This window comes from Benincasa hispida, chromosome 9 (genome assembly GCF_027475165.1).
Source record: "Benincasa hispida cultivar pf3 chromosome 9, pf3_genome.v1.1, whole genome shotgun sequence".
Classification (NCBI taxonomy): domain Eukaryota; kingdom Viridiplantae; phylum Streptophyta; class Magnoliopsida; order Cucurbitales; family Cucurbitaceae; genus Benincasa; species Benincasa hispida.
Genome location: NC_143486.1, coordinates 41560728 through 41583786, shown reverse-complemented (window position 1 = coordinate 41583786; position 23059 = coordinate 41560728). Strand labels below are relative to the sequence as shown.

Genomic DNA, 23059 nt, shown 5'->3' with positions numbered 1-23059 from the left:
AGTTGAAAATTTCACCAACTAAAAAGATTTGTCAATTAGTGGTACACATAAATATGGTGATTGTTCATGATTGTGGCCTACCCATGATAGACAAAAGTAAGTAGTATATCAGTTATTGACCATACTAAAAAAAATTACATAAAAATATTCATATTGTTTCACAAAAAAAGATTAAAAATAATAATTTTGAAATATTTATTTGTGTGACAGCATATTGGTAAAATGGTAATAACTAATTTTGCCACCTATTATAATTTTCTTAATTTTCAACTTTAAAATTGTTTAGAAAAACTAATTCGTGAGAGCTAACGTGTAAAAATTCAAAGGCGTGTATTATAATATGTACAACTTCATTTCAACTATCTAATAAATTAATATCGTTGCTAAATATCATTGTTCCCACATATATATCATTGCTAATAATAAAAGAAAATAAATTCTTCGCAATCATTTACAACATTAATCAGGAATTAACTTTTACACATGAGTAGTCACAATAACTTCCATCATCTTAGAGAAAAACTCTTTGGTGTATTGTTAGGAAACAATTTTAAAGCTCACTAGAGTTAGACGAAACTTTTCAAATTTAAGAGTAGCGTCGGTGAAAGTGAAATTCTTATCTAATGTTATACTTATTAAAACGTTGAAAATAAATAATATGACTCACTTAATTAGGTCTATGGTTGAGATTGATAGAATCGACAGTTTAAGGTAGAAATTATGATTGAACTTCTCATTAAAATATATTTCAAAATAAAATGGAAGAAGAAAAAGGTATATACTCAATTACATGCATTATTAAATGAAGCAAACCTATGGAATGTTAGAACTAAAACAAATATGTTGCGAAATAGAGATATGATAAACTTCACATATGGTTTTGCTGACTTGTGTCATTGTTGAAAAGATTAATCTGTTGATGGAGCATCAATAGGAGCAGGTTCAGCACATATACGTGGGTTTTGCTTTCCAGAAATGGTGGGTTTGACATTAGAACATTGAGATGTAATCGGTCCTTGACTTCCACTGTAAGTGAGGTCAATATCAGCAACTTCTACACCTTCACATGGTATACTTTTGCTGCAAAGAAGTTTGACTGCGACCGGAGTAGCAGAAGTGCCTCTGATATTTTTGAAACTGACGTTGCTAATCTTAATTTTTGATGGAACCTAAAACATACAAAAAAAATTATTGATATAATTATACCTCAAGTTTGCACTTATCTTTAAAAGAAAAAAAGAATATTTCTTAAAGTAACCAAGTTTAAAATGAATTAGAGGAATAATTTCAATACATGTCTTTCGGTTGCATTGATTCCATGGACAATATTCTTGGTCTATAATGATAGGATTGCTGACGTTAACCATTTCAATATCTTCGAAATGTATGTCAGAGGCTGCAAATGCGCCAGCAGAATCTAGCCATGTTTTGATCCTGACACCGTTTGAAGTATTGATTATTTTGCATGTTTTCACGGTAACTCCTATCACATCTTTTTCCTTAGTGTACTTGCCTAAGCTTCCTATGCTAATGCCATGTCCGGGTCCGCAAGTTACACCAGTAATAGTTATATGCTTGTTGCTGTCTCCAACAGACACACAATCAACCCCAGTTGCGATTTTTGAATCGAGAACGTTAATCTCTTCTGAGCTACTTATGTGAATCCCAGCGGTATTGGGGCTATGGTCCGGTGCAATAATTGTCACGTGTTGAAAAGTAAAATTCTTGCAGCCCAAAAGATTGATGTGGAAATTCTTACTATCCAAGGAAGTAATGTCCTTCACTATTGAATTGGTGACGAAATTGAACTTCAAATTCTGAAACGTTTAAACAAAAAAGAGAGAGAAAAAGAACTATCAGTTGAAGACAATTGAAATTATGTGTTTTTAAATTATATATCAATGGGGGGAAAAGTATAAGTTAATATATATAATTAGAGATTTTACCGTTGGAAGTTTGGTACATATTTTATTTTTATGGCAATCATTCTTTTCCCAACCCGTTTTTCCTTGACCATCAAAAACTCCCGTGCCTAACAATGTTAGTTGATCAATATATTCGAAAATAACCAATCCATCTCCTTTTGGATGGAGAGGAGCTTGTAATGTCCCTTCGACTTGAACCTCAATAGGAACACTCTTGCAAGGACCTTTGAGGTTAGACTAACTTAATTGATAAACTCCTTTTGGAATCAACAATTTACTTGGAGTGGTCGATGCACATGCTTCCTTCCATACATTTACTAAGGCCTGTAAGTTGAAATATTTCATCAAATTAAAATCTTATATATATTTGTTTATTAACTATATATATACTTACCGGAGTAATATCAGTATTAGGTTTGGCACCATACTTAGTAACATCAAAAATGGATTGACCTTCCGTTGTAGATACCAACAATAACAACAAAGATAATAATGCTACGATGTTTGATCTCAATCCAATCATTTCTACGCCTTTAACTTAGTCTAATCTCCTTTTCGTTTATAATTGTTACCTAGAAATTTGAATGAATATGCAAATTCATTCAACCCTCTTTATATGGGAGAAGAAAATCGAAATTGTGTTTAAAATTATCTTCCAACTTCTATTTACTATATTTGTCAAAGATTCAATCAAAGGTTGAAGTTAAATCATCTTTTGTTTGTCAAAAGATTAGCCATTCCTACAACATTTGAATGACTATTTCTCTCAATCCGAAATAAAATTCATTCCTTAAATTTCTCATTATGAGACCAACACGCACGTCCACACCTCATATTGTTCAACAAGTGGCTTAAAACAAGTTTGAACAAAACATTATTACTTAAATTGCTATTTGCAAGAAGTGTGGCTCAAATATCTCTAAATTTATTTAAATAGTTTATTAATAAGGTAATTACTAATTAGACTGTGATAGACATCTATCAGACACTAATAGATTTCTATCGTGGTTTATCAATAATAGATTGTGATATTATGCTATATTTGTAAATAAATTGGTTCATGTTTCTTTGTTTAAAAACTTCCTTTATTAATATATATGTGAATCTAACCTGAAATTGAAATAGATCTATGTTCTGCCTTAACACTTGTAAATATTATTTGGAATAACTTCAAACAATAATGATAATTATAATAAATTAACAAAAATCAATTTCCGCATTGAGGGAAATAATAAGTTAAATAATGTTTAGTATACCTTATTAAGCAATTTTAGATAGTCAAAAGTGTTCTTATAAAGAATCTTGACAAATAAAGAGTATATTACAAAATTGGATTAACTTATAAACTATTTATTTAATAGAATAATGTTGTAATGGATTATTATCCAAAATAACTTTGTAATGATCAACTGACAATTTTCAAATTTTGGTAAAAAATAAAATATATAAAACAAACACAATTAGAATTGGTAGAATAACTTTTGAAAATTTTGGTACATATAGCACTTTTGAGAAAGGTGAGATATGAAATTATTTTATTGAAATTATTAAGAAAAATGTATAAATTAGAAGTATTCCAAACACATCCTAATTATCTGATTAAACAAGAAAATATGATAGAGAAGAGCAACTTAACATGGAGGATTTTTTCGACAATATTGACGAGAGAGATCAAACTTCTGACTTTGAAGTTATAATATATTTGTTAAGTTAGTTGAACCATTCCATACTCATTTTGGTTAAGAGAAAAGGTGTTTGTTGTTGGAAAAATTAGTGAAATGTTATTTAAGACATTGATAAGAATGCTATGTGATATAATTAATATTGTCTTATTTCTTAACCACTAAAAATAATATTTTATTTATTCAATGTTTTATATTACATAGGTCATTGTTATCAGTCAAAATTTAATAATATAAGTTTGAATTAAATTGATGGTTTAGCACTCAAGAGGTCCCTCTACCACTATTTACTAAAAAAACGTTTATACTATTATTGGAAGTTGAATTCCCACTATTTGTTTCTGTAAGTTAATTACAAATTAAATTACTATAGTGATGGTTAAAAGAAACATTTAAATATCCACTTCAAGAAAATCACTTTTTAGTAATGTACAAAACGTGTTGCTTATGGTCAAAAAGTGCCATGAAAAGTATTAGCAACGTGGAGACCCGCATCGTTAAGAATGTCGTTCTAGCCATGTAGCTTAAGGTTTTAGTGACATATTTATTGTGCATTGCTAAAAGTCTACTTTTACCAACATGTAGGCATTACTAAATGCGTACGTTTAGAAACACATTATTTTTAACTATTTCTTTTATACGGTGACATTGAAAATGTGTCTCTAAAATTTATGTTTTAGCAACATATAATACCATTACAACATATTTAAGCGTTGTTAAAATTAATATATCGTGCCACTATAACTTTGAAGTTATTTTTTTTAAAACTCCGATTTACTGGACATTATAGAAAACGTTGGTAAAAGTATTTTATTAATTAAAAATTATATCCGATTTAATATATAAAACTATTGTAAAATTTAAGATATAATAATCTTTTGAAAAAATTAAGAGTCAACTAATCAATTTATATTTGAAACTAAAATTACAAGTGAAGATATACATTTCCAACTCTATCATTGAAATAAAATGAAATAATACAAACTTGGCCACGAGTTTACATGATAAATTATATGTAACGACCCAACTCCCTAGGACTTAAACTAGGCTGTTACTAGCAATTCAAATTGACATCCTTTTTTTATGACTTAGTAAAACCAAATAAATCGCATAAAATAATAAACTTTATTAAAACTAAATAACTGAAATTCATTTGGTAGGGTACCCTTAAAACAATAAAACAAAACTAGAAAATTTTTTTTAAAAGTCAACAGCACAAATATCAAAACTTCGAATTCAAATCTCAAGACTAGAAATTTTAAAACATAAAATCCTAGAAACTTGAACGGAAGCATATGACTTGTCCTAGTGGCTCGATCACGGATTCTGTCTATCATTCACCAGTGTGCCTTTACCTTTTCCTGAAAAAGAAACATGAAAAAGAATGAGTACAAAATACTCAGTAAGTAACCAGACTATAGTTAAGGCAAAAGGCAAAGGGTTGGGGATAGACAAAATGAAGAAGACCTTTGGTATTCCTTGTGTATTAATTACTCTCTTGATATTTTCAATACAGTAAAACATTCAATTTATACAGCCCATGCCCAAGGACATTTTGGCAAGAATAAATAAGAAATAATAAAGAATATATGTGTACAAGTGTTAGCCAAGGAGAGGTGGTCCTCACACCACCAAAATATTCTCTTAACCAATTTCTATTAGCCACACAAGCAGTCCATTCAGCTGCTGATTGTATTGGGTTAAAGTGCTAGGGTGGCTTTGTTACTGACATGTTCATCTATAGGCTTCTCCTTAACATCCCCCCTCAAACGAGACGTGAGTGCAACAACGTCGAGTTTGTCCTAAAGAGTAAAGAATTGTGAGTGTGTGAGAGTCTTGATAACGGGTAGAAATGCATGTTATCATAGTGCTAAGTTCTTAAACAATGTTGGATTTCGTTAATAAAATTTGTTAATTTGCGTCCATTAAGCATAAATTTCATAATATTGCAGTTGCATGCGTTCATCAATTTCATAGCATCCATTGCTTCCTTCCACTGTGGTGTTTCGAGGGCATCACTAACACGAGTTGGTTCTATAGTTGACCAGTCCCTTGAGGATTAAGTGAGCAATACTTTAGGTTTGGATATTCTAGCTTTCCCACGAGTTATCTTAGAACCATTCTGAGGTTTTTAATTATTGTTGACAACAGGTCCTCTGGTATTGGCTAATTAACAGTAGCATTGTGGTTGAAACCGACAAATGTCTTTGGTACAGCTTCATGTTGTAGGCGTTTCTCAAACAGGAGCAATTCAGATTGCATATCAAGCCAAGACACCTTTTCTCTGCTTTGAATCATAGCCACCATAGCATTGTACTCCTTATCCGGACCTAAGAGAACCCGTGACACCAAAGTTCTTGTGGAAATCGGACTACCAGCTTGCTCGAGTTTATCATTTTCTTCATAACTCTTAAATATTCTTCCATTTGCATATTACCTTTGCGAGTAGATTGGAATACTTGCCTGAGATAATCTTCTTCAGCATGGGATTAGATACCAAAAAGTTGTTGAACGTTGTCCCACAGGTCCTTCGCGCACGAACACCCCATTACTTGGACGGCAACTTCAGGGGTCATTGAGTTGTACAACCAGCCGAGCAAGAGTTGGTAGACAATCATCCAAGCTTCATACTGAGGGTTTACCTCTGGAAACACAGTGGAGCTCGAAGCTCCGACACTCCCACTTGAGCCACCTTCAGAAAAGGATGCTCCAACAGTAGCTTCACGTCACGGCTAGACTCTCCTCACATAGACGTCTGAAGATACATCGAGGGATAAGTCTTCTGACCGGTCAGATGACCTTCAAGTCTATAGCTCCTCAGAATCGATAGTGCGAGATTCTTCCATAGTAGAAAATTGTTTCGATCTGATTTTATCGAAGTGATCTCGTTCAGAAGTTGATTCAGAGGAGGGTTACTAAACACCAAGCTGCTAGGGTTAACGATTGGGATGCCATTAATATTAGCGTTGGTCATAATAGCTCTAAATCCAAGTTAAGGCAGAAGGCGAAGGGTCGGGGAGAGACAAAATGAAGAAGACCTTTGGTATTCCTTGTGTATTAATTACCCTTTTGATATTTTCAATACAGTAAAACATTCAATTTATACAGCCCACACCCAAGGACATTTTGGCAAGAATAAATAAGAAGTAATAAAGAAAATATGTGTACAAGTGTCAGCCAAGGAGAGGTGGTCCTCATACCACCAAAATATTCTCTTAACCAATTTTTGTTAACCACACAAGCAGTCCATTCAACTGCTGATTGTATTGGGTTGAGGTGCCAGGGTGGCTTTGTTGCTGACATGTTCATATATAGGCTTCTCCTTAACAACTATTGGGTCAGGCTAAGCATTTATGTCCAATAAATGCAATACGAACTGTAACATTATACTAGTTGGACCTGAAGATTTCTCTTACATGGGCTCACTCTTTTACCTTTCCCCTAGACGTCCGTCACTTTCACACACATCATTCTAGTAGTAAGGTCACTTACCTTGGAATTTAGGCCCATGCTCAATCCTCCTATTAATATATCTTGTAAAAGAAAAAAAAGAACTAAATAATACTCATACATATTACATGCTTCAAACATATATATAAAATGCTCATATAAGTCTTATAACCAACATAACTATCCTTAAATTTCATCACCAGGCACGAGGGCGATTCTAGCAGTAAGATTACTTACCTCAAAATTTAAATTAAAAAAAAAAAAAAAAAACCCAAGCAAGCTTATCTTCTCCTTGTCAAGCAAGACCTAAAATAATAAATACAAAATTAAATATGAAAAAAGTATGAAATCAAAATCTCAATCTAAATAATTCCAAATACTTCCAAATGCTCACCCAACAAGCGGTTTACCCGAAACCACTTCGAAACTTCAAAATCAAACCAACTCCACTATCAATCCACCAAAATCATCCTTTTAACTTCGCTGGACAGTAGCATAAAGCTTCCAAACTCGAATCTAGAAATCCAAACATAATGGCTTTATCTCAAATTAACTTGCAATTTAATAGTAGTCAGGATTTTGCAAGGAAACCCATAAAGCACCAAGTACTTACTCAAAATACCAGTTCTAACGTGAAATCGGTGGTTGCTTCAACAGATCAGGCGAAGACCTCTTGCGATGGAGACCAATGACACGGAACGGTGGCAGAGCACCGGTGTGGACCAGAAGCTAGCAGCGGGGCGCGTTGCAGACGGTTAGGATGAATGACGCGGATGACTGGGCTTCTCACCGAACGATCGGAAATGGAGAGGCATGGAAAAACTACTAGTCGGCATTTGAGGTTAAGGATCGAAGCAGGTGAAACGTGCGACATGGAAAAGAAGACTGGCGGCTGGGCGCGACTTGGATACAAGTTATTTTCCAGTTTAGCTGTACAAATTTAAATACCATCCTTATGAATAAACACTTTATTCAATTTAAAAGAAATGGTGTAATTGCATTTTAACAGACACTTTAAAGAAATAAGGTTTCTTTTTAGTTCAAGAACAACAAAGACATCTTTTAATACAAGAAACCTATTATGTAAAGTTAATTGGATGTCTCCCACTTCCACAGCTAAGACGACGTGCTCGGTGCCTACTCGCAACATCATCTCACCAGCCTCCAACTGTCGCCAGGATCTAATCCCCTGAAAAGAAGAACAAACATGATTAGTGGTGCCTGAATCAATTATCTAGGCAAAATCACCATTCTCCACTAAACAAGTTTCTAACACAAGTAAACCACATTTACCTTTGTCTGCCTTGTCCTTAGCCTTGGCTTCCTTCCTTTCCTTCAGATAGCGAGGACAATTCCTCTTTCAGTGTCCGTCTTGGTTGCAGTGGAAACATTTTCCTTTTTCAAGCGGCGGTGGACGCTTCTTCTGGGTGACAAGTGGCAGGTTAGACGATGTTTTCCCTTTCCCTTTACCACCCTTCTTCTTCTTCCCCTTTCCAGAGTTAGAAGTTGAAGGTGCAGACTTTGTCCTTAAGGTCGAACCTTGATTGAACCTTTTAGAAGACTAGACAACATTTGCCTCACCTCTTTTTTTCTCCTTACTTTTCAGCAAGGATTGGTAAGTCTGCAACTCGTTGAGAAGAGTAGTAAAGGTATAGTCCACTTTGTTAAGAATCGTATTGCTAACAAAGTGGAGAAAGCTCTCCGATAATGAATGTAGGAAATGCTAACCTGACTGCCCTCATCGATTTTAGACCCATTCATCTCAGTCATGTTAAATTGGACCATCATATTCAGCACGTGTTCACGAACAGAGGTGTCTTCCTCCATTTTGGAACTAAAGATGTGTTTCAAAGCCTCATGCTTGAGCTGTTCAGATGGCTGTCCGAACATTCCCCGCAGGGACTCCATGATCTCATGTGCTGAGACCATGGGCTCATGGTTCTTGGCTAACACATCACTAAGACTAGCCAAGATATAGACTCGGGCCTTCTCGATTTCCCGTGTCCAACGCTCGTACGCCATCCGAACATTTCGAGTACCGTTTTGAGGTGGAATAGGAAGACAGTCCTCCATAAGGACAAACTTCATATCCTCGATGATGAGTATTGTCGTGAGCATATGTTTCCAACTCGAATAGTTTTGCCAATTTAGATTTTCAGCGCTAAGTAAATTGATAGTGGTTATAGCCATTTAAAATTGTTGCTGAAAAACAAATAAACTTTTATAAGACTTTGTAAAACCATATTTTTAACCAATTAGTTTTAACAAAACATTTTCCAAGTACCCTTAAGTGATAAGACTTCTATTTTGCAATGATGCCCCAACGAGGCAGAACAAACGTCACTGGTGGGGTGATCAGATGTCCCTTCACTTGGATGAGATATTCTTAGACATTAGGCAGTACCAACTCATGAAACTGACCTAACAACCACCATTTGTTCGGTCCAGAACTATTAACCCTTAGCAATTCCGTGTAAGTGTAACCTCTCGTTTCGGCCCCAGAGTCCCGCCCTAATGCACCCACCGTAGAAAAAAAGCAGATTAGGACAAGAGACTAAGTAACCTTATCCTCTTACAGGAGATCAAATAAAGAAACGCGCAAAACAGCCATCCTAAAGGGGGACACTCCTAGAGTACCTCGAGACGATGCGCAGAAACTTTATTTAATCCAACGAGAGAGACCGTAGGATATGTTGTCGCACCTCCCGCTCCCACTTACTATGAACATGTAGGAATGTATCAGCAATAGCGGAAGCACAAGAACCATCTAAGCACTCAAATTCACTAATGTTGGAAAAATATAAAGCATGCTCTTGTAGAAAAACAAATGAGTTTCAAGACATACCTCCTGTAGAACTTCTTCAAAGCTTCTTCTCCAGCTGCCATCTTCTCCAAATCTTGTTGCAGTTCACCTCAAAATCTTCCCCACTATTCTCTTGATACTCTAGATTGAGTTGTGGGACTCAAAACAAGCTTGAATCAAGGGATGAAGGAGAAAAGCTCACTGCAGCAACCTTGTTGAAGAACCTTTTTTCAAACCGAATTCTCTAAAATTCTCTATAGATTGCATGCCCGATTTTCACTCCAATCTCTTCATTATATTGAAAATCAACATGCAAAGGAGAGACTTGCATGAGTTACAGCTCATGCTTAGAGAAGACAAGGCAAGGTTGAATGCATTATGTGTGAGGTACTTGAAAGATGGATAATGGAAAAACCAATTTTTCCATTTGTGTATTTTGTTTTTTTTCCTCTTCAATTTTATCTCAAAAATCAAAATTTGATTTTATAAAATCTATTTCAATTTTAACAATGAAAATTTTAATTAATTTCGTAAATTAATTATTAAATAAAACTTTATTAATTTAATATCAAATATTAAATTAATTTTAACACATATCCATCTTTTTAAATATGATTTAAATATATAAATTCTCCTATTTCGTTTAATTCTCAAATTAAACATGTAACTATATCTCATATAATTACTAATTCACTTAATTCTAATTTGAACCTTTCAAATTAACTTATCACGCTCTTCTAGAGCTAGTCCATTACGAGCTAGTAGGGGGACCACGCAGACCTACATATCATGGGCTCCAACGATCCGAGATTAATTGGATAAACTCATTAGACAAAATTAATCTCCATTCGCTAACTAATGGGTCACTCCACTAAAGCCCATAGTCACACTCCCCTCACTGTAGATATATTATGTCCACATGATTTAATAATAATCAGCAAATCGACCCTTTACAGGTTGTTTGTAATAACGGTTGGGTCAAATATCTGTTTTTACCCTCGAGATTACGCCTTATTCCTCAAGTCCCTACTGATCCTCCAATGAACAACTGGTTTGTGATCCAATCGCTAAACCAAACTCTCTCAGCCTAGTGAGAGGGTGGGGCCCCTTGTTCAAGACCTGGATTCAATATTTGAGAGAACAACCTTTCTCCTATCCTTAAATCGGGTAGGTGTGAACTCTGTCTTACACCTTATGTCCCCAGCTATCTATCCGGTCTTACCCCTTAAATGGGAGTCTTATTGAGTCGGCGCTGTTAAGCCAACCCTCACCTATGCAAATCTAAGGCCAATCCCGAATAAACAAGAGTTCATAGTTAACTCAGAATTAAGATTGAGTTACCTAGGTCATCTAGGTGAAATAGTCAGTCTTATACAGTAAACAGCGTTATAAAGTAAGAGTGGCTTATTTCTTGGTCCTGATCTTATGCAAACTCATTGCATATGACGCCCCCACTCCTCATGACATAACATGTGCGAATTAGGATCACATCGTATGTAGCACTTTACAACTCTTTGTAACAACTACAGAGTAGGCCGCATCCAATGGTGTTATCAGAATAAGGTACCCAACCTTATTCATGTACCATAGATCATTACTCCTATGTCTCCACATAAAGTTCAAGTACTCATACAATAGTCATGGGTCTTAGTTTATTAGATTTAGACTTTCATACAATTTATGAAATCAATAACAAATTTATTGATTATAGAAAATGTTTATCATTCTACAAACTGCGAGTTTTAGGACAAAAAACCCAACAATATATACAAATATATATAATGTTGAGTTTACATGGAGAGAATAAAATGTACTACTGTACTCTTTGCACTGTAGATATATTTCTGTGTCCATGAATATAACCAATTATTAGTAAGTCAACCCTTCACGAATTGCTCATAACTACAGTTGGGTCAAATTACCATTTTACTCTTGTGATTACCTCTTACTTCTTAACACCCACTGATCTTCTAATGAACAAATTTTTTATGGTCCTATCATAGACAAAACTCTTTCGAGCCAATGAGAAGGAGGAGCCCTTTGTTCGAGATCCGAATGTTGGAGTTGATGCCCTAAAGTCTCATGTCCTGTAGTTTGTAAACAGATTGTACGAACGCTTGTGTTGTATAATATATGATATTTGCTTCACGTCTTGTATTTTGCTTAGTTTCTTGTTTTATTTGCTTTACCACAAACCAATAACATAAAATCCCTGATTATCTGTATGTGACTCAAGCATGTATGTGGTGACATACAAGTGGATCATGTCTTGAGTGATAACCAAAATGGTCTGTAGTATATGGATATAAGACGAAAACTTTATCCTGGTAACGCTACGGATGCGGCTCGCTTTGTGCAATGGTCATAAGTGTTGTGATTTGTCACAATTGGTCTGATCCTAATCATTCGTGTTGGAGACATGCAGGTGAGGATGTCCTATACAAAGAGTTTGTATAAGACCTGACCACAAAGTGTTAACGTCTCGTTATATAACACCGTTCATGACAGAGACTTCACTTCACTAGGGTGACCAACATGACCTCAATCCTGAGTGAGTTGGGAACTCCTACCATTGAAGGCGATCCTTTGATTTATATGGGTGCGAGTGACCAGGTCGTGCGAGTGACCAGGTCGCCGATTCAAACCTACCATTTTGGGGATTTGTCTAATTTGGGAGCTGGGAACTCAGTTACACAAGATGGAATTCACCCCCTCAGAAGTAAGTAGATATATAGCTCCCTTAAGGGTTGATTTTAGGGCTTGAACAATGTGGCGCCACACACCTTCTCTTGGCCCGAGAGGTCACACATAGTTGGACTATGTTGTATCGTTCATTAGAGAAATCAATGGTACTTAAGGAGTGAGATGTAACTACAGAGGCAAAACGGTAATTTGACTCAGCTATACTTACGAGCATCTGTGAAGGGTCATCGTACTCATGATTAGTCAGCTATTTACGGACCGTTGGAGCTTCAAATGTTCAAATTGACAAGAGGAAGTTCGATTGTATATGATAGAATTTGACTAGTTAATTACATATGATATAATTGATTAAATGTATGAGATACATTATTTTGGAAAAAAATTAGATATAAATATGATTTATATCAAGAAGATGAGAGATTATTATAGTAGATATGTGATATCAAACTATAGGTTAAAAATATAATATGATTATATTTATTAATATTTTAATCAGTTAATTATATGATAATTAACCCAAAATCACGTTTGGACGTGCGTAAGTTGGAACTGCGTTGGTTATTGTAACCGATGAATTAAAATGAAATTTGTTTCATTTTGAATCGATGGTCCAGAAAAAGATTGAAGAGCGTGTTGGTCTAAAATCGTAATCGATCGCTTAATCTCGAGAGCCTATACGATAGTCGCTCTGCACCTAAACGATTGTCCACTTCGCGCCTAAACGATCGCAAAAACTAGTTCCTAAACGATCGGATAGCTTCCTTAAACGATCGTATACCTTTTCCTAAACAATCGTTCAGAAAAATCTACACGATCGTATACTTTCTCCTAAACTATAAGCATCTTACTAGCATCTTTTTCCCTCCCACTTGTTTATCACTTACACGATATGTTCTTCCTCCTTCCTCTACCAAACTCACCAAAGACCACACTTTGGGTTCTCACTCGAGAATACCTGTGGCTCTTTTCTGGTGGTGTCGTCCCCATTGCGTTCGTGAGTTTGCAATTGTTTGTGTTGCTACAGTCGACACATCTACTGGGCATTAGTTGATCGGGTAGAGGTTTCCGCTACATTGGGTTCCAAAGTTTGAAGACCGTCTTCAACTAGTATGGGAACTCTCTCCCTTGTTATTTTTTGTTCAAAGCATGTATATTGTATATTTCGATCACGGTGAAATTGGAGCAATCCGAACACGCTCATGAACTCGGTAAGAGATCCTTCCCCGATGTCAACACTATACTGAAGACAAAAATCTATGTTTTTAACTCCCTACTTGGACAAATCACCAAAATTGTAGTGAGGTGACTCACTCAGGATTGAAGTCGAATTACCTATAATCATCCTATGAAATGATAATCTCCCTTAGTCAACGTATTTAGCATCACTATGGTGTTTTGAGGGCATCACTAACACCCCCACGAATTATCATTGGATGTGTGGAAAGTGGAAAGGTTGGCAATGGTCAACTTGTTGTTCCTGGTGAGGTAGTGGCCGTATGGGAAGGTGACTGTGGTGAGGAAACATCGATGCAAGGTAGATGTGGCCAAAGGAGGATTGGGATGATGCTATGGAGGGGTTGGTTAAAGGCTGTGTGTAGGAGGCATGGGTGGTGACGGAGTGTTGGTAGAAGAGGTGTGACTTATGACCTATATGGGAGGAGAGGAGGGCGAGGGCACGACAGATGGACTTACAGAAGATAGTTTCCAATTGTCCACAAAACTAATTCACCCCATTGTCAAATTGAAGCATTTTCACCCATTGTATCAAATTGTCCTAAGGATAAATCGTATACCGACTGTGATCATCAACAAATATGACAGTATTTTTTTTCCTTTGGATAACTACTCACATATACTTTTTCATTTTTCATAAACTTCAATTGGAGAACATGTTAGATTTAATTCAAATTTAATATTATCATTAATGTGACTCATACCACCTTCTCACTGGTAAAAAAGATATATTTAATATTATAACCATTATTTTATACCATATCCGAAGTTTATTGTATAACCCTATAGTTAAAACATACAAGCCAAATATGACCAGGACTTTTTTATCAGAAAAATGAGAAGCAATTTTTTCTAATGTCAAACTAGGCCTTAGTTTTAACTTGGCCATCCTATTTCCCAAATTTCAGTAAGCTCGTTCAATGTTTCTCTTTACCATGAAACACACCACACCTTGGAGACCAAGTTTAATTTAAGACGGTCCGAACAAATTGAGTTACCCCAAGGTGGATTGGGCTCCAATTTTTTCTCAACAGTGGGAATTAATCTTACTATGGAAATTTCAAGACGAAAGATTTCAACATATTAGGTGACCTTTGAATGATTATATAAAATTATGTCTCTTTGGCATAAGGTAACCTACTCATGAAATAAGGAATTTGTGGAGTCTCAAAAACTTTTTTAAATGATACAACCATTTTTTGTGCATATTTATTCATAATTAAGAATGTTCAATTTAATTAAGTTAAAAGACTTTTTAAACTCAACTCAATATATAAAAAATAAATTAAAATATAAACCAACATAACCCAATATATAAAGAAGTCTAAGAATTAAATAAAATTAAAATCAATATATATATAAATAATTAAAAATATATATTTTAAAATTAACAATAAAATCAAATTAGTTTGAATTATATTAATTGAACACTCTACATCATCAAATTTTTTAAACACCCTAATTTGGATGCGTTTGGTTCAAGAAATAATTAGTTTACAAATCCTCGTGTATAAAAATTCATCCAGTAAGATAGCATCAAGCATTCATGCGTGATTAAAACTAGTATTGGACTATATACACCTACAAGTGAGAAAACCAATCTGTTATTGTATTTGGTCTCATTTTTTACCAGATATGAATTTGATTAATGAAAAAAATGAGTTTGAAATGCATTTTGAAGTGCTTAATTTAAAAATTAAATGAATTGAAAAATAACATTGATCATAGTCATTTTTTTCATTTCAATTGGGTGAAGTTATCCCAAAAAAGAGCTGGTCGAGGAAACCTATCAAAATTGAGGAAAACTGCTGAGTTTTGATGAAGTGAAGGAAAAAATTAGTAGAGCATCTCAGTTTGACTTGAGAAGAAAAGGGGTTGTTTAGTTAATTAGTTAAAAAGTTCATAATTGCTTGGGTAATGTTTATAGCTGGAATACATTATTTATTTAATTTGTTATGTAATTTACACAATCGCATACATTATTTATGTTCATCAAGTGTTTGGTGTATGTTCAATTCATTTTGATTTAGGATTACTAGAGAATTAGTAAGGAACATTTACAGTAATCCTACATCAAAATGCTAGATTTAGTTTTAGTAGGTTGTTACAATCGTTTGAAGTTTTTAGTAAGGAGTAAAATTACAACTATACTGATAGGACATTACAGGAAAAACAGTTCATTCTTGGTTGAAACATTAGCAGCCCCTAAATTTCACCAAAAGCTCCAATTTTGCATTAAAGAAAAAAAAGTTCAAGTGTCAATGTGAGTAAATAAATCTGAAAATTTAATTAAAAACAAAAAATAGTTAAGAAAATCATTCAAATCAATAAATAAACATTAAAAAGATGGATTCGAAAATCATCAACAAAAGTAAAATTTAAAGGAGGAATGATGAATTAAGGAACCATCAGAATCACCAATTTCGGCTAAGTCAAGTATGTATAATCTATTCAGAAGGTCGAGAATTCAAGGCCAACAAGAAATAATAATGATAATAATAATAATAATAAATAAATAAATAAATAAGAAGGAACCATCAGAGGCCAAAATTAATCCTCAGTAGCTAAAAGCTGTTCGGTCCGCATCATGGTTGCATCTTCCGAAGAAGACGCCCATCATTTGGTTCCTTAATTTCATCTCAAAATCAAAATCTCATTCCTCAGTTATTCAAATTAACAACAAACAAACAGACAAACAAAAAAGAAAATGAAGATGATCGAAAGATTTAAAGGCTCAGATCAATGGGTTTAGAGAAACTTATCAGCACAGATTGATGTGAACATCATCAGAGTGGTGCATGACAATCTCATAAGCTCATCACTGCCGTTATTAACCTAATTGAAAAATCAACAAATTAAAAAGAAATTTCTACAAGAAAAAGCACGGAGGATTCTGAATGGGAGAAGAAGAAGATGACTCGAAGCGGTGGAATTGAAGATGGCTATGGAGCCTGCGATAATATTTATAGGCAACCGAAACAGAAACCCTAATTGGTTTTCACCATTTTACTATTTTACCCCCATCGATGTTTTGAATTTACGATTGGACGCGTAATGAGGATAGTCGGTGTACTTTGCTAAAAAGCCTGGGTTTTCTTTTGGTTTGCTTTAGGCAAAAACTATTTTAAATATATAATATCTACATTCGATGAATATTATTTTGTATTTTCTAGTTATGATTAACACTATTTCAAAATTTTTATTTATTACTATATTTATTATTTTTATCATCTTATCATCATCAATTTTCTATTTTTTATTACAATATTTAATATTTCTTTCTCAAACTAAAATAGTTTATACTTCAAATACATATTATTATAACTCAAACTAAAATAGACTACATCCCAAATACAAATTATTATAACCCAACCATAATAACCAACTATTTGCCCCTAACACCCTTTAAGTTTTTTGTTTTGAATTTTTTTCTCTGACTACCCTCATTGTGGTTTTTTTATTGGCTAAATTATATAAAATACTCATACATTTTGTATTTTGTATAAATAAATACCCTTAAACTTTCAAAAATAGTTCAAAAGTACCATTATCGTTAATTTTGGATGAAAACCGTTGGTGTTTTATTTCAAAAATACCATTGAACTTTCAAAAAAAATTCAAGAATACTCTTACTAATAGTATACGAACACAACTATTAATACTCATTTTAAATATCCTTGAACTTTTAAAAGTTGCATTATTCTTTTTAACCTTAAAAAAAAGTTTGAAAGTGTTCTTACTATTGATCAATTTGTTTAAAGTTTTTTTGAGTTCGGAAAAAAACAAGTTTAAAATCGATTATACAGATCTGTTTGATAACGTTCTTGTTTTTCTGTTCTCTTTTTTATTTTTTGAAAAATAAACTTATTTAATAATCTATCTAATTTTTTGTTTATGAATTTCAAGAAACGTTTCTAAAAATAGGGTTAAATTTGAGAAGCTACAACTGGTTTAATTTCCCTTTCATATAAAGTCGTCTCTCTTATGCATCAAAAGTCATCCTAGTCAGTTGGTAGATATGCACGCCCTAATCTTCATTCCCATCTCTTGGTTGCATTCTTTCAAATTCGAAGTAAGGCATTTTTTCTTCATTTATTTTATTTTATTTCCATCCTTGATGTTTTATTAATTTATTTATTAATTTTTCTATTTAAAAAAAATATATTTATATTTTATTTTGATCTTAAATTTTAAAATTTTCTAATATTTAGATTTATAGTTTATTTTAATTTTCAATATATATATATAATTTTAGATTCTAAATTTTGCAATATGCATGTTTAAATATTATTTTGCTATATTTTATTTTATTTTGAATTTTGAATTTTAAAATATTTCAATATTTAAATTTATATATTATTTTAAATTTTAAATTTTAAGTTTCAAATTTTCAAAATATGCACGTTTATTTATTATTGGGCTATATTTATATTTTGTTTTAATTTTAATTTTTCTAATTTTTCAATATTTAGATTTATATATTATTTTAATTTTTAATTTTCAAATTTTCAATATATATATTAAATTTTTTATTTTAAATTTTGCAATATGCATGTTTATATATTATTTTAATTTTAATATTTTAGTACATTTGAAACCGGCTAATATTTTACAAGACTAATATTTTGTTCAATAAGACATTCATTTAGCGTAATTTTAATATTTACAACCACAATATTTACATAATAATATAATTGAGTTGGATTAATCGACATCATTGAACTATATTATTGTTGTTAATTCTGCATTGAAACTGAAACTTATTCGTATTTGATAATGTAGATTATTTATAATTATTATTTATATTTGATAATGTCAATGTTTTATTATTTTTTATATTTTAATGCATGTTATATATTTTTAGATTATATAATTAGATTATATTTAAACTATCAAATAAGAGAAAAGGTAAGGGAAAAAAATACAAGAAACGAGAAACAAAAAATAATTATCAAACAAGTTTTTTTTCTTTATTTCAAGAAATAAGACCAAACATATTATTGTTTCTAATTCTTAAAAATAAGAAACAAGAAACAAGAAACGAGAAACGAGAAACGAGTAACGGGAAGTTATCAAACGGGCCCTTAGAAATCGTTTTTTCTCACATAAATACTCTCAATTTTCTCTTATTTATCCAATTCTTACATCAATTCTATGACAATAAAATATAAACTATAACTTCAAGTTAAAGTATAAAGTCCTACAAGGCTCCAAAAATGAATATCTCCCCTTAAAACTTACCGAAACCATAAAATAACTAAATACAATATATTGACACACACTTAACTACTAACCTATAATCTTATTAAATCATATAAGTCCTAAAATCCCCTTAGCACTTCCATTATTCTCTTCCTTTTTGTTATAATTATATACCTTAACTAAATGAGACAATTTTTTTTTAATGAGTTAAACAAAAGGTTAAATAGTTTACAAGATAGAGTGTAAGAAGGGAGAAATAGAGAAAAAGAGAAGTGATAGGTCATAGATTGAAGTAGGGGGAGAAAGAAAATAGAAGAGGTGATGAAGTGTAGATAAATAGTAAGAGCATTCTTAATTTTTTTTTTTTTTTTTTTAAGTATATTAAAGTAACTTTTGAAAGTTTATAGGTATTTATGCAACAAGGTATTAAATAATTTTGTTTGCATATTAACAATAATGATATTTTTTTAACTTTTCTTTAAGTTTAAGGATATTTTTTAAACTTTTTAAAATTCAAGAGTATTTTTTATATAAAACATTAATGGTTTCTATCCAAAATTGACAGTAAAGATATTTTGAATTATTTTTTAAAATTTAAAAGTATTTTTAAACTTTTCAAACTTGAAGGGTATTTTTAACAAAAGTTCAAAGGTATTTTAATTTGTATAATTTAGCTTTTCTTATTTTTTGGAAGAAAAATAATCATTGCATACATTACAATTGATAAACCACCGTTCAAACATTTTTTAATACATGCATTCGGAATTTTCAAATTTCAAATCCTAAATTTGTTTCTTTAAGAAAACAATCATGAATTTGTGGTATTTTAAGTTCAAATATGATTACAATTTTCACTAACTTACTGATTTTGGTCACAAAAACTACTAGCAAGGGTTCCAAACCTTAGGTGGCTTAGTAAGTCCATTTGTGAATATGGCGAAGCAAGATGACTAACATTTTTCAATATGTATGAGTTTCAAAGGAGAAAATTCTTTTCCCTACACTTCATTTTCTATTTTTGGCACCCTCTATTTGAAGAAATGAAATTCTTTTACGGGAGCGTGTGGACGTCGTGCAATCAAAATTCAATTTGAAATACACAAAATGCAGAGAAATCTTACAACTATTTAACCTTTTGGTAAGAAAATTTGGTAAGGAAAGGAATTAATCTTCGAGAGAGAACTTAAGAATTTTGCAGAGAAAATTGAGTTCCACGACTATATGTTTTAAGTGTCCTTTTTATTCCCATAACATTATTACGATATCTTTTAGAGAGAGAGGGAAGTTATTTCTCAATAAATCTCCACTTATACATAGGTAGTTATTCTTAATATTATTGATTTAATATAATTAAATTATTAATGTTACATTATATTATTTATATATCATCCAATTAATTTCCTAATGTAATTTGAATACTTCAAATTAATTTTAAATTTAATTTATTATTATTTAACCCTTAATGATCTAGTAAGGTGACCTTATAGACCTACAGATTAGAAGCTCCAACGATATAAGATTAATTAATTAACTCTTTAATTAAATTAATCAATACTCATTAACTGTGTATCACTCCACTAAAGATCCACAACTGTGCTCTTCGTACCGTAGATATATTTCTTTGTTTATAAATATAACTAATCAAAAGTGACTTGACCTTTCACAAAATGCCCGTAACTACATTTTGGGTCAAATTACTATTTTACCCTTATAGTTACATTTAACTCCTTAAGTACCACTGATTCTTCTAATAAACAATTAGCTATAGTCCAACTATAAACTAAATCATTCTCTAATCAGTGAGAGAGTGAGGCGCCTAATTGTTCAAGACCTAAAATCAACCCTTAAGGGAGCAATTCATCTATTTTCCCTCAAGATAGGAATGAGTGAATATTTCGTCTTGCGTAGCTATGTTCTCAGCTCTCCACTCAGACAAATCCCCCAAAATAGTAGCCTTATTGAGTTGGCAAAACTGACCACTCTCACCTATATAGATCAAAGGATTGCCATCATAGGCAAGAGTTCACAACTCATCAAGATTAAGGTCAAGTTACCTATGGTCATCCTAGTGAAATGTAAGTCTCTTCAAGTAATAATGTTATAAAAAGAGACTAATCATTTCGCGGTTCGATCTTATATAGACTCTTTGTATAGATACCCCCACTCACATGTCTCCACATGAGTGATCAAGATCAAATCATTTCTAATACTTTACAACTATTATAATAATTATAAAATGGGTTGTATCCGTAGTATCACCAGAATAAAGTACCCAACTTTATCCATATACTACAGACCGTTCAGATTATTACTTAAACATGATCTACTTGTATATCAGCTACATACATGTTTAAGTTACATAGAATAACCTTGGATCTTAGTTTATTGGATTGGATTAATGCAGACTAAAGGTCGAACAAAATAACACTTTATTTTAGTAAATAAACAATTTGTGTTAAGAAAAAAAGTTTATAAACTATGAAACCCACGAAATTTAGAGCATCAACCTCAACAATCTCCCACTTATCCTAAAGCTAGCAGGGTGTACAATATAAAGCACAAAAAGAGGACAGTACACAAAACAATAAACTAGGGCATACACTATGTCCAGTAATATCTCTCACTTGTCCTAAACAAGATGATGCATGTCTCGTGGAGCTAGACTCTCCAGGTGACCCTAAAAAACTTTAGCCATGAAAGCCTTTTGTAAATTGATCAATAATGTTATACTCCAAAGCAAACTTTGTGACGATCACGTCCTCTTGATGCATAATTTCCCAGATGTTGTGATATTTACGCTCAATGTGCTTTCCTCTTTTGTGACTCCTAGACTTCTTGAAATTTGCCATAACACCACTTTCATCACAATAAAGGATAATGAGTTTTGACATCTTAGGAACAACTTTCAAGTTTGTCAAAAACTTTCTGAGCCATACAGCCTCCTTGGCAGCTTCACAAGTAGCTACATGTTCTGCCTCCATGGGAGAGTCAGCAATGCAGCTTTGTTTTGTACTTTTCCAGACTACAGGCCCTCTATTAAAAATGAATACTGATCCTGATGTGGATTTTTTAGAATCCCTATCAATCTGAAAATCAGAGTCAGTATATCATGTAAGGATCAATCCTTAGTTCCATACACAAGCATGTTGTTCCTCGTTCTTTGAAGATACTCTAGGATAGTCTTAACTGTAGTCTAGTGATCGAATCTTGGATTGGATCGAATATCTACTGAAAATCCTTACTGCATAGCAAATGTTAGGTTTAGCACATAACATTGCATACATAAGGCTGCCCACGGTCGATGGATAGGAATTCGTCACATTTCCTCAACCTCTTGAGGAGTCTTCGAACATTGGTCCTTAGATAATACAATCACATGCTTGAAAGGTAATAATTGTTGGAGTTAATGTCCTAAATCGAGTGTATCTTGTGCTTTGTAAAGACAAAATTATATATCTAATAAAATAAGAGGTATTTTATTAATGTTTAGACTATATTAAATAAATTTAATCAACTAAGATCCAAGTTTATTTTATGATACTTAAACATGTATATGTAGACATACAGGTGGATCATGTTTAAGTGATAACCTAAACAGTTTGTAGTAGATGGATAAGGCTAGGTACCTTATCTTGGTGACACTACGAATATGACCTGATTTATAGATGTTACAATTGTTGGAAAGTGCTACGAATGATCTGATCTTGATCGTTCATGTGGAGACATGCGAGCAGAGGTATTCTATACAGAGAGTTTGTATAAGACCGGACCACGAAATGAATAGTCTCTCTATATAACACCATTGCTAGAAGAGACTTACATTTCACTAGGATGACCATTGGTGACTTGACCGTAATCCTGAGTGAGTTGTGAACTCCTGTTTACGAGGGCAATCCTTTGATTTATATAGGTGAGAGTGGCCTTGTTAGCCGACTGAACAAGTCTACCATTTTAGGGACTTGTCTGAGTATGGAGCTGAGAACACAACTAGACCAGATGGAATTCACTCCTTTCTCGACATTAGGGAAAGTAGATAAATTGCTCCCTTAATAGCTGATTTT

The 23059-nt window shown here is 32.8% G+C and overlaps 1 long non-coding RNA gene, 1 other non-coding gene and 1 pseudogene across 2 annotated transcripts; all 3 read right to left on the bottom strand.

The window, feature by feature from the left end:
- Positions 1 to 908: 908 nt before the first annotated feature.
- LOC120087031 (exopolygalacturonase-like) lies at positions 909 to 2448 on the bottom strand (annotated as a pseudogene).
- Positions 2449 to 4976: 2528 nt separating this feature from the next.
- Positions 4977 to 16792, bottom strand: LOC150033822 (uncharacterized). Its single transcript, XR_016531788.1, has 3 exons — positions 8351 to 16792; positions 8134 to 8246; positions 4977 to 7987 (listed from the first exon to the last, which is right to left on the bottom strand). It is a non-coding gene; the product is annotated as an uncharacterized LOC150033822 (long non-coding RNA).
- Positions 16527 to 16623, bottom strand: LOC120087427 (small nucleolar RNA Z221/R21b). The gene has a single exon (XR_005484567.1). It is a non-coding gene; the product is annotated as a small nucleolar RNA Z221/R21b (small nucleolar RNA).
- Positions 16793 to 23059: the final 6267 nt, after the last annotated feature.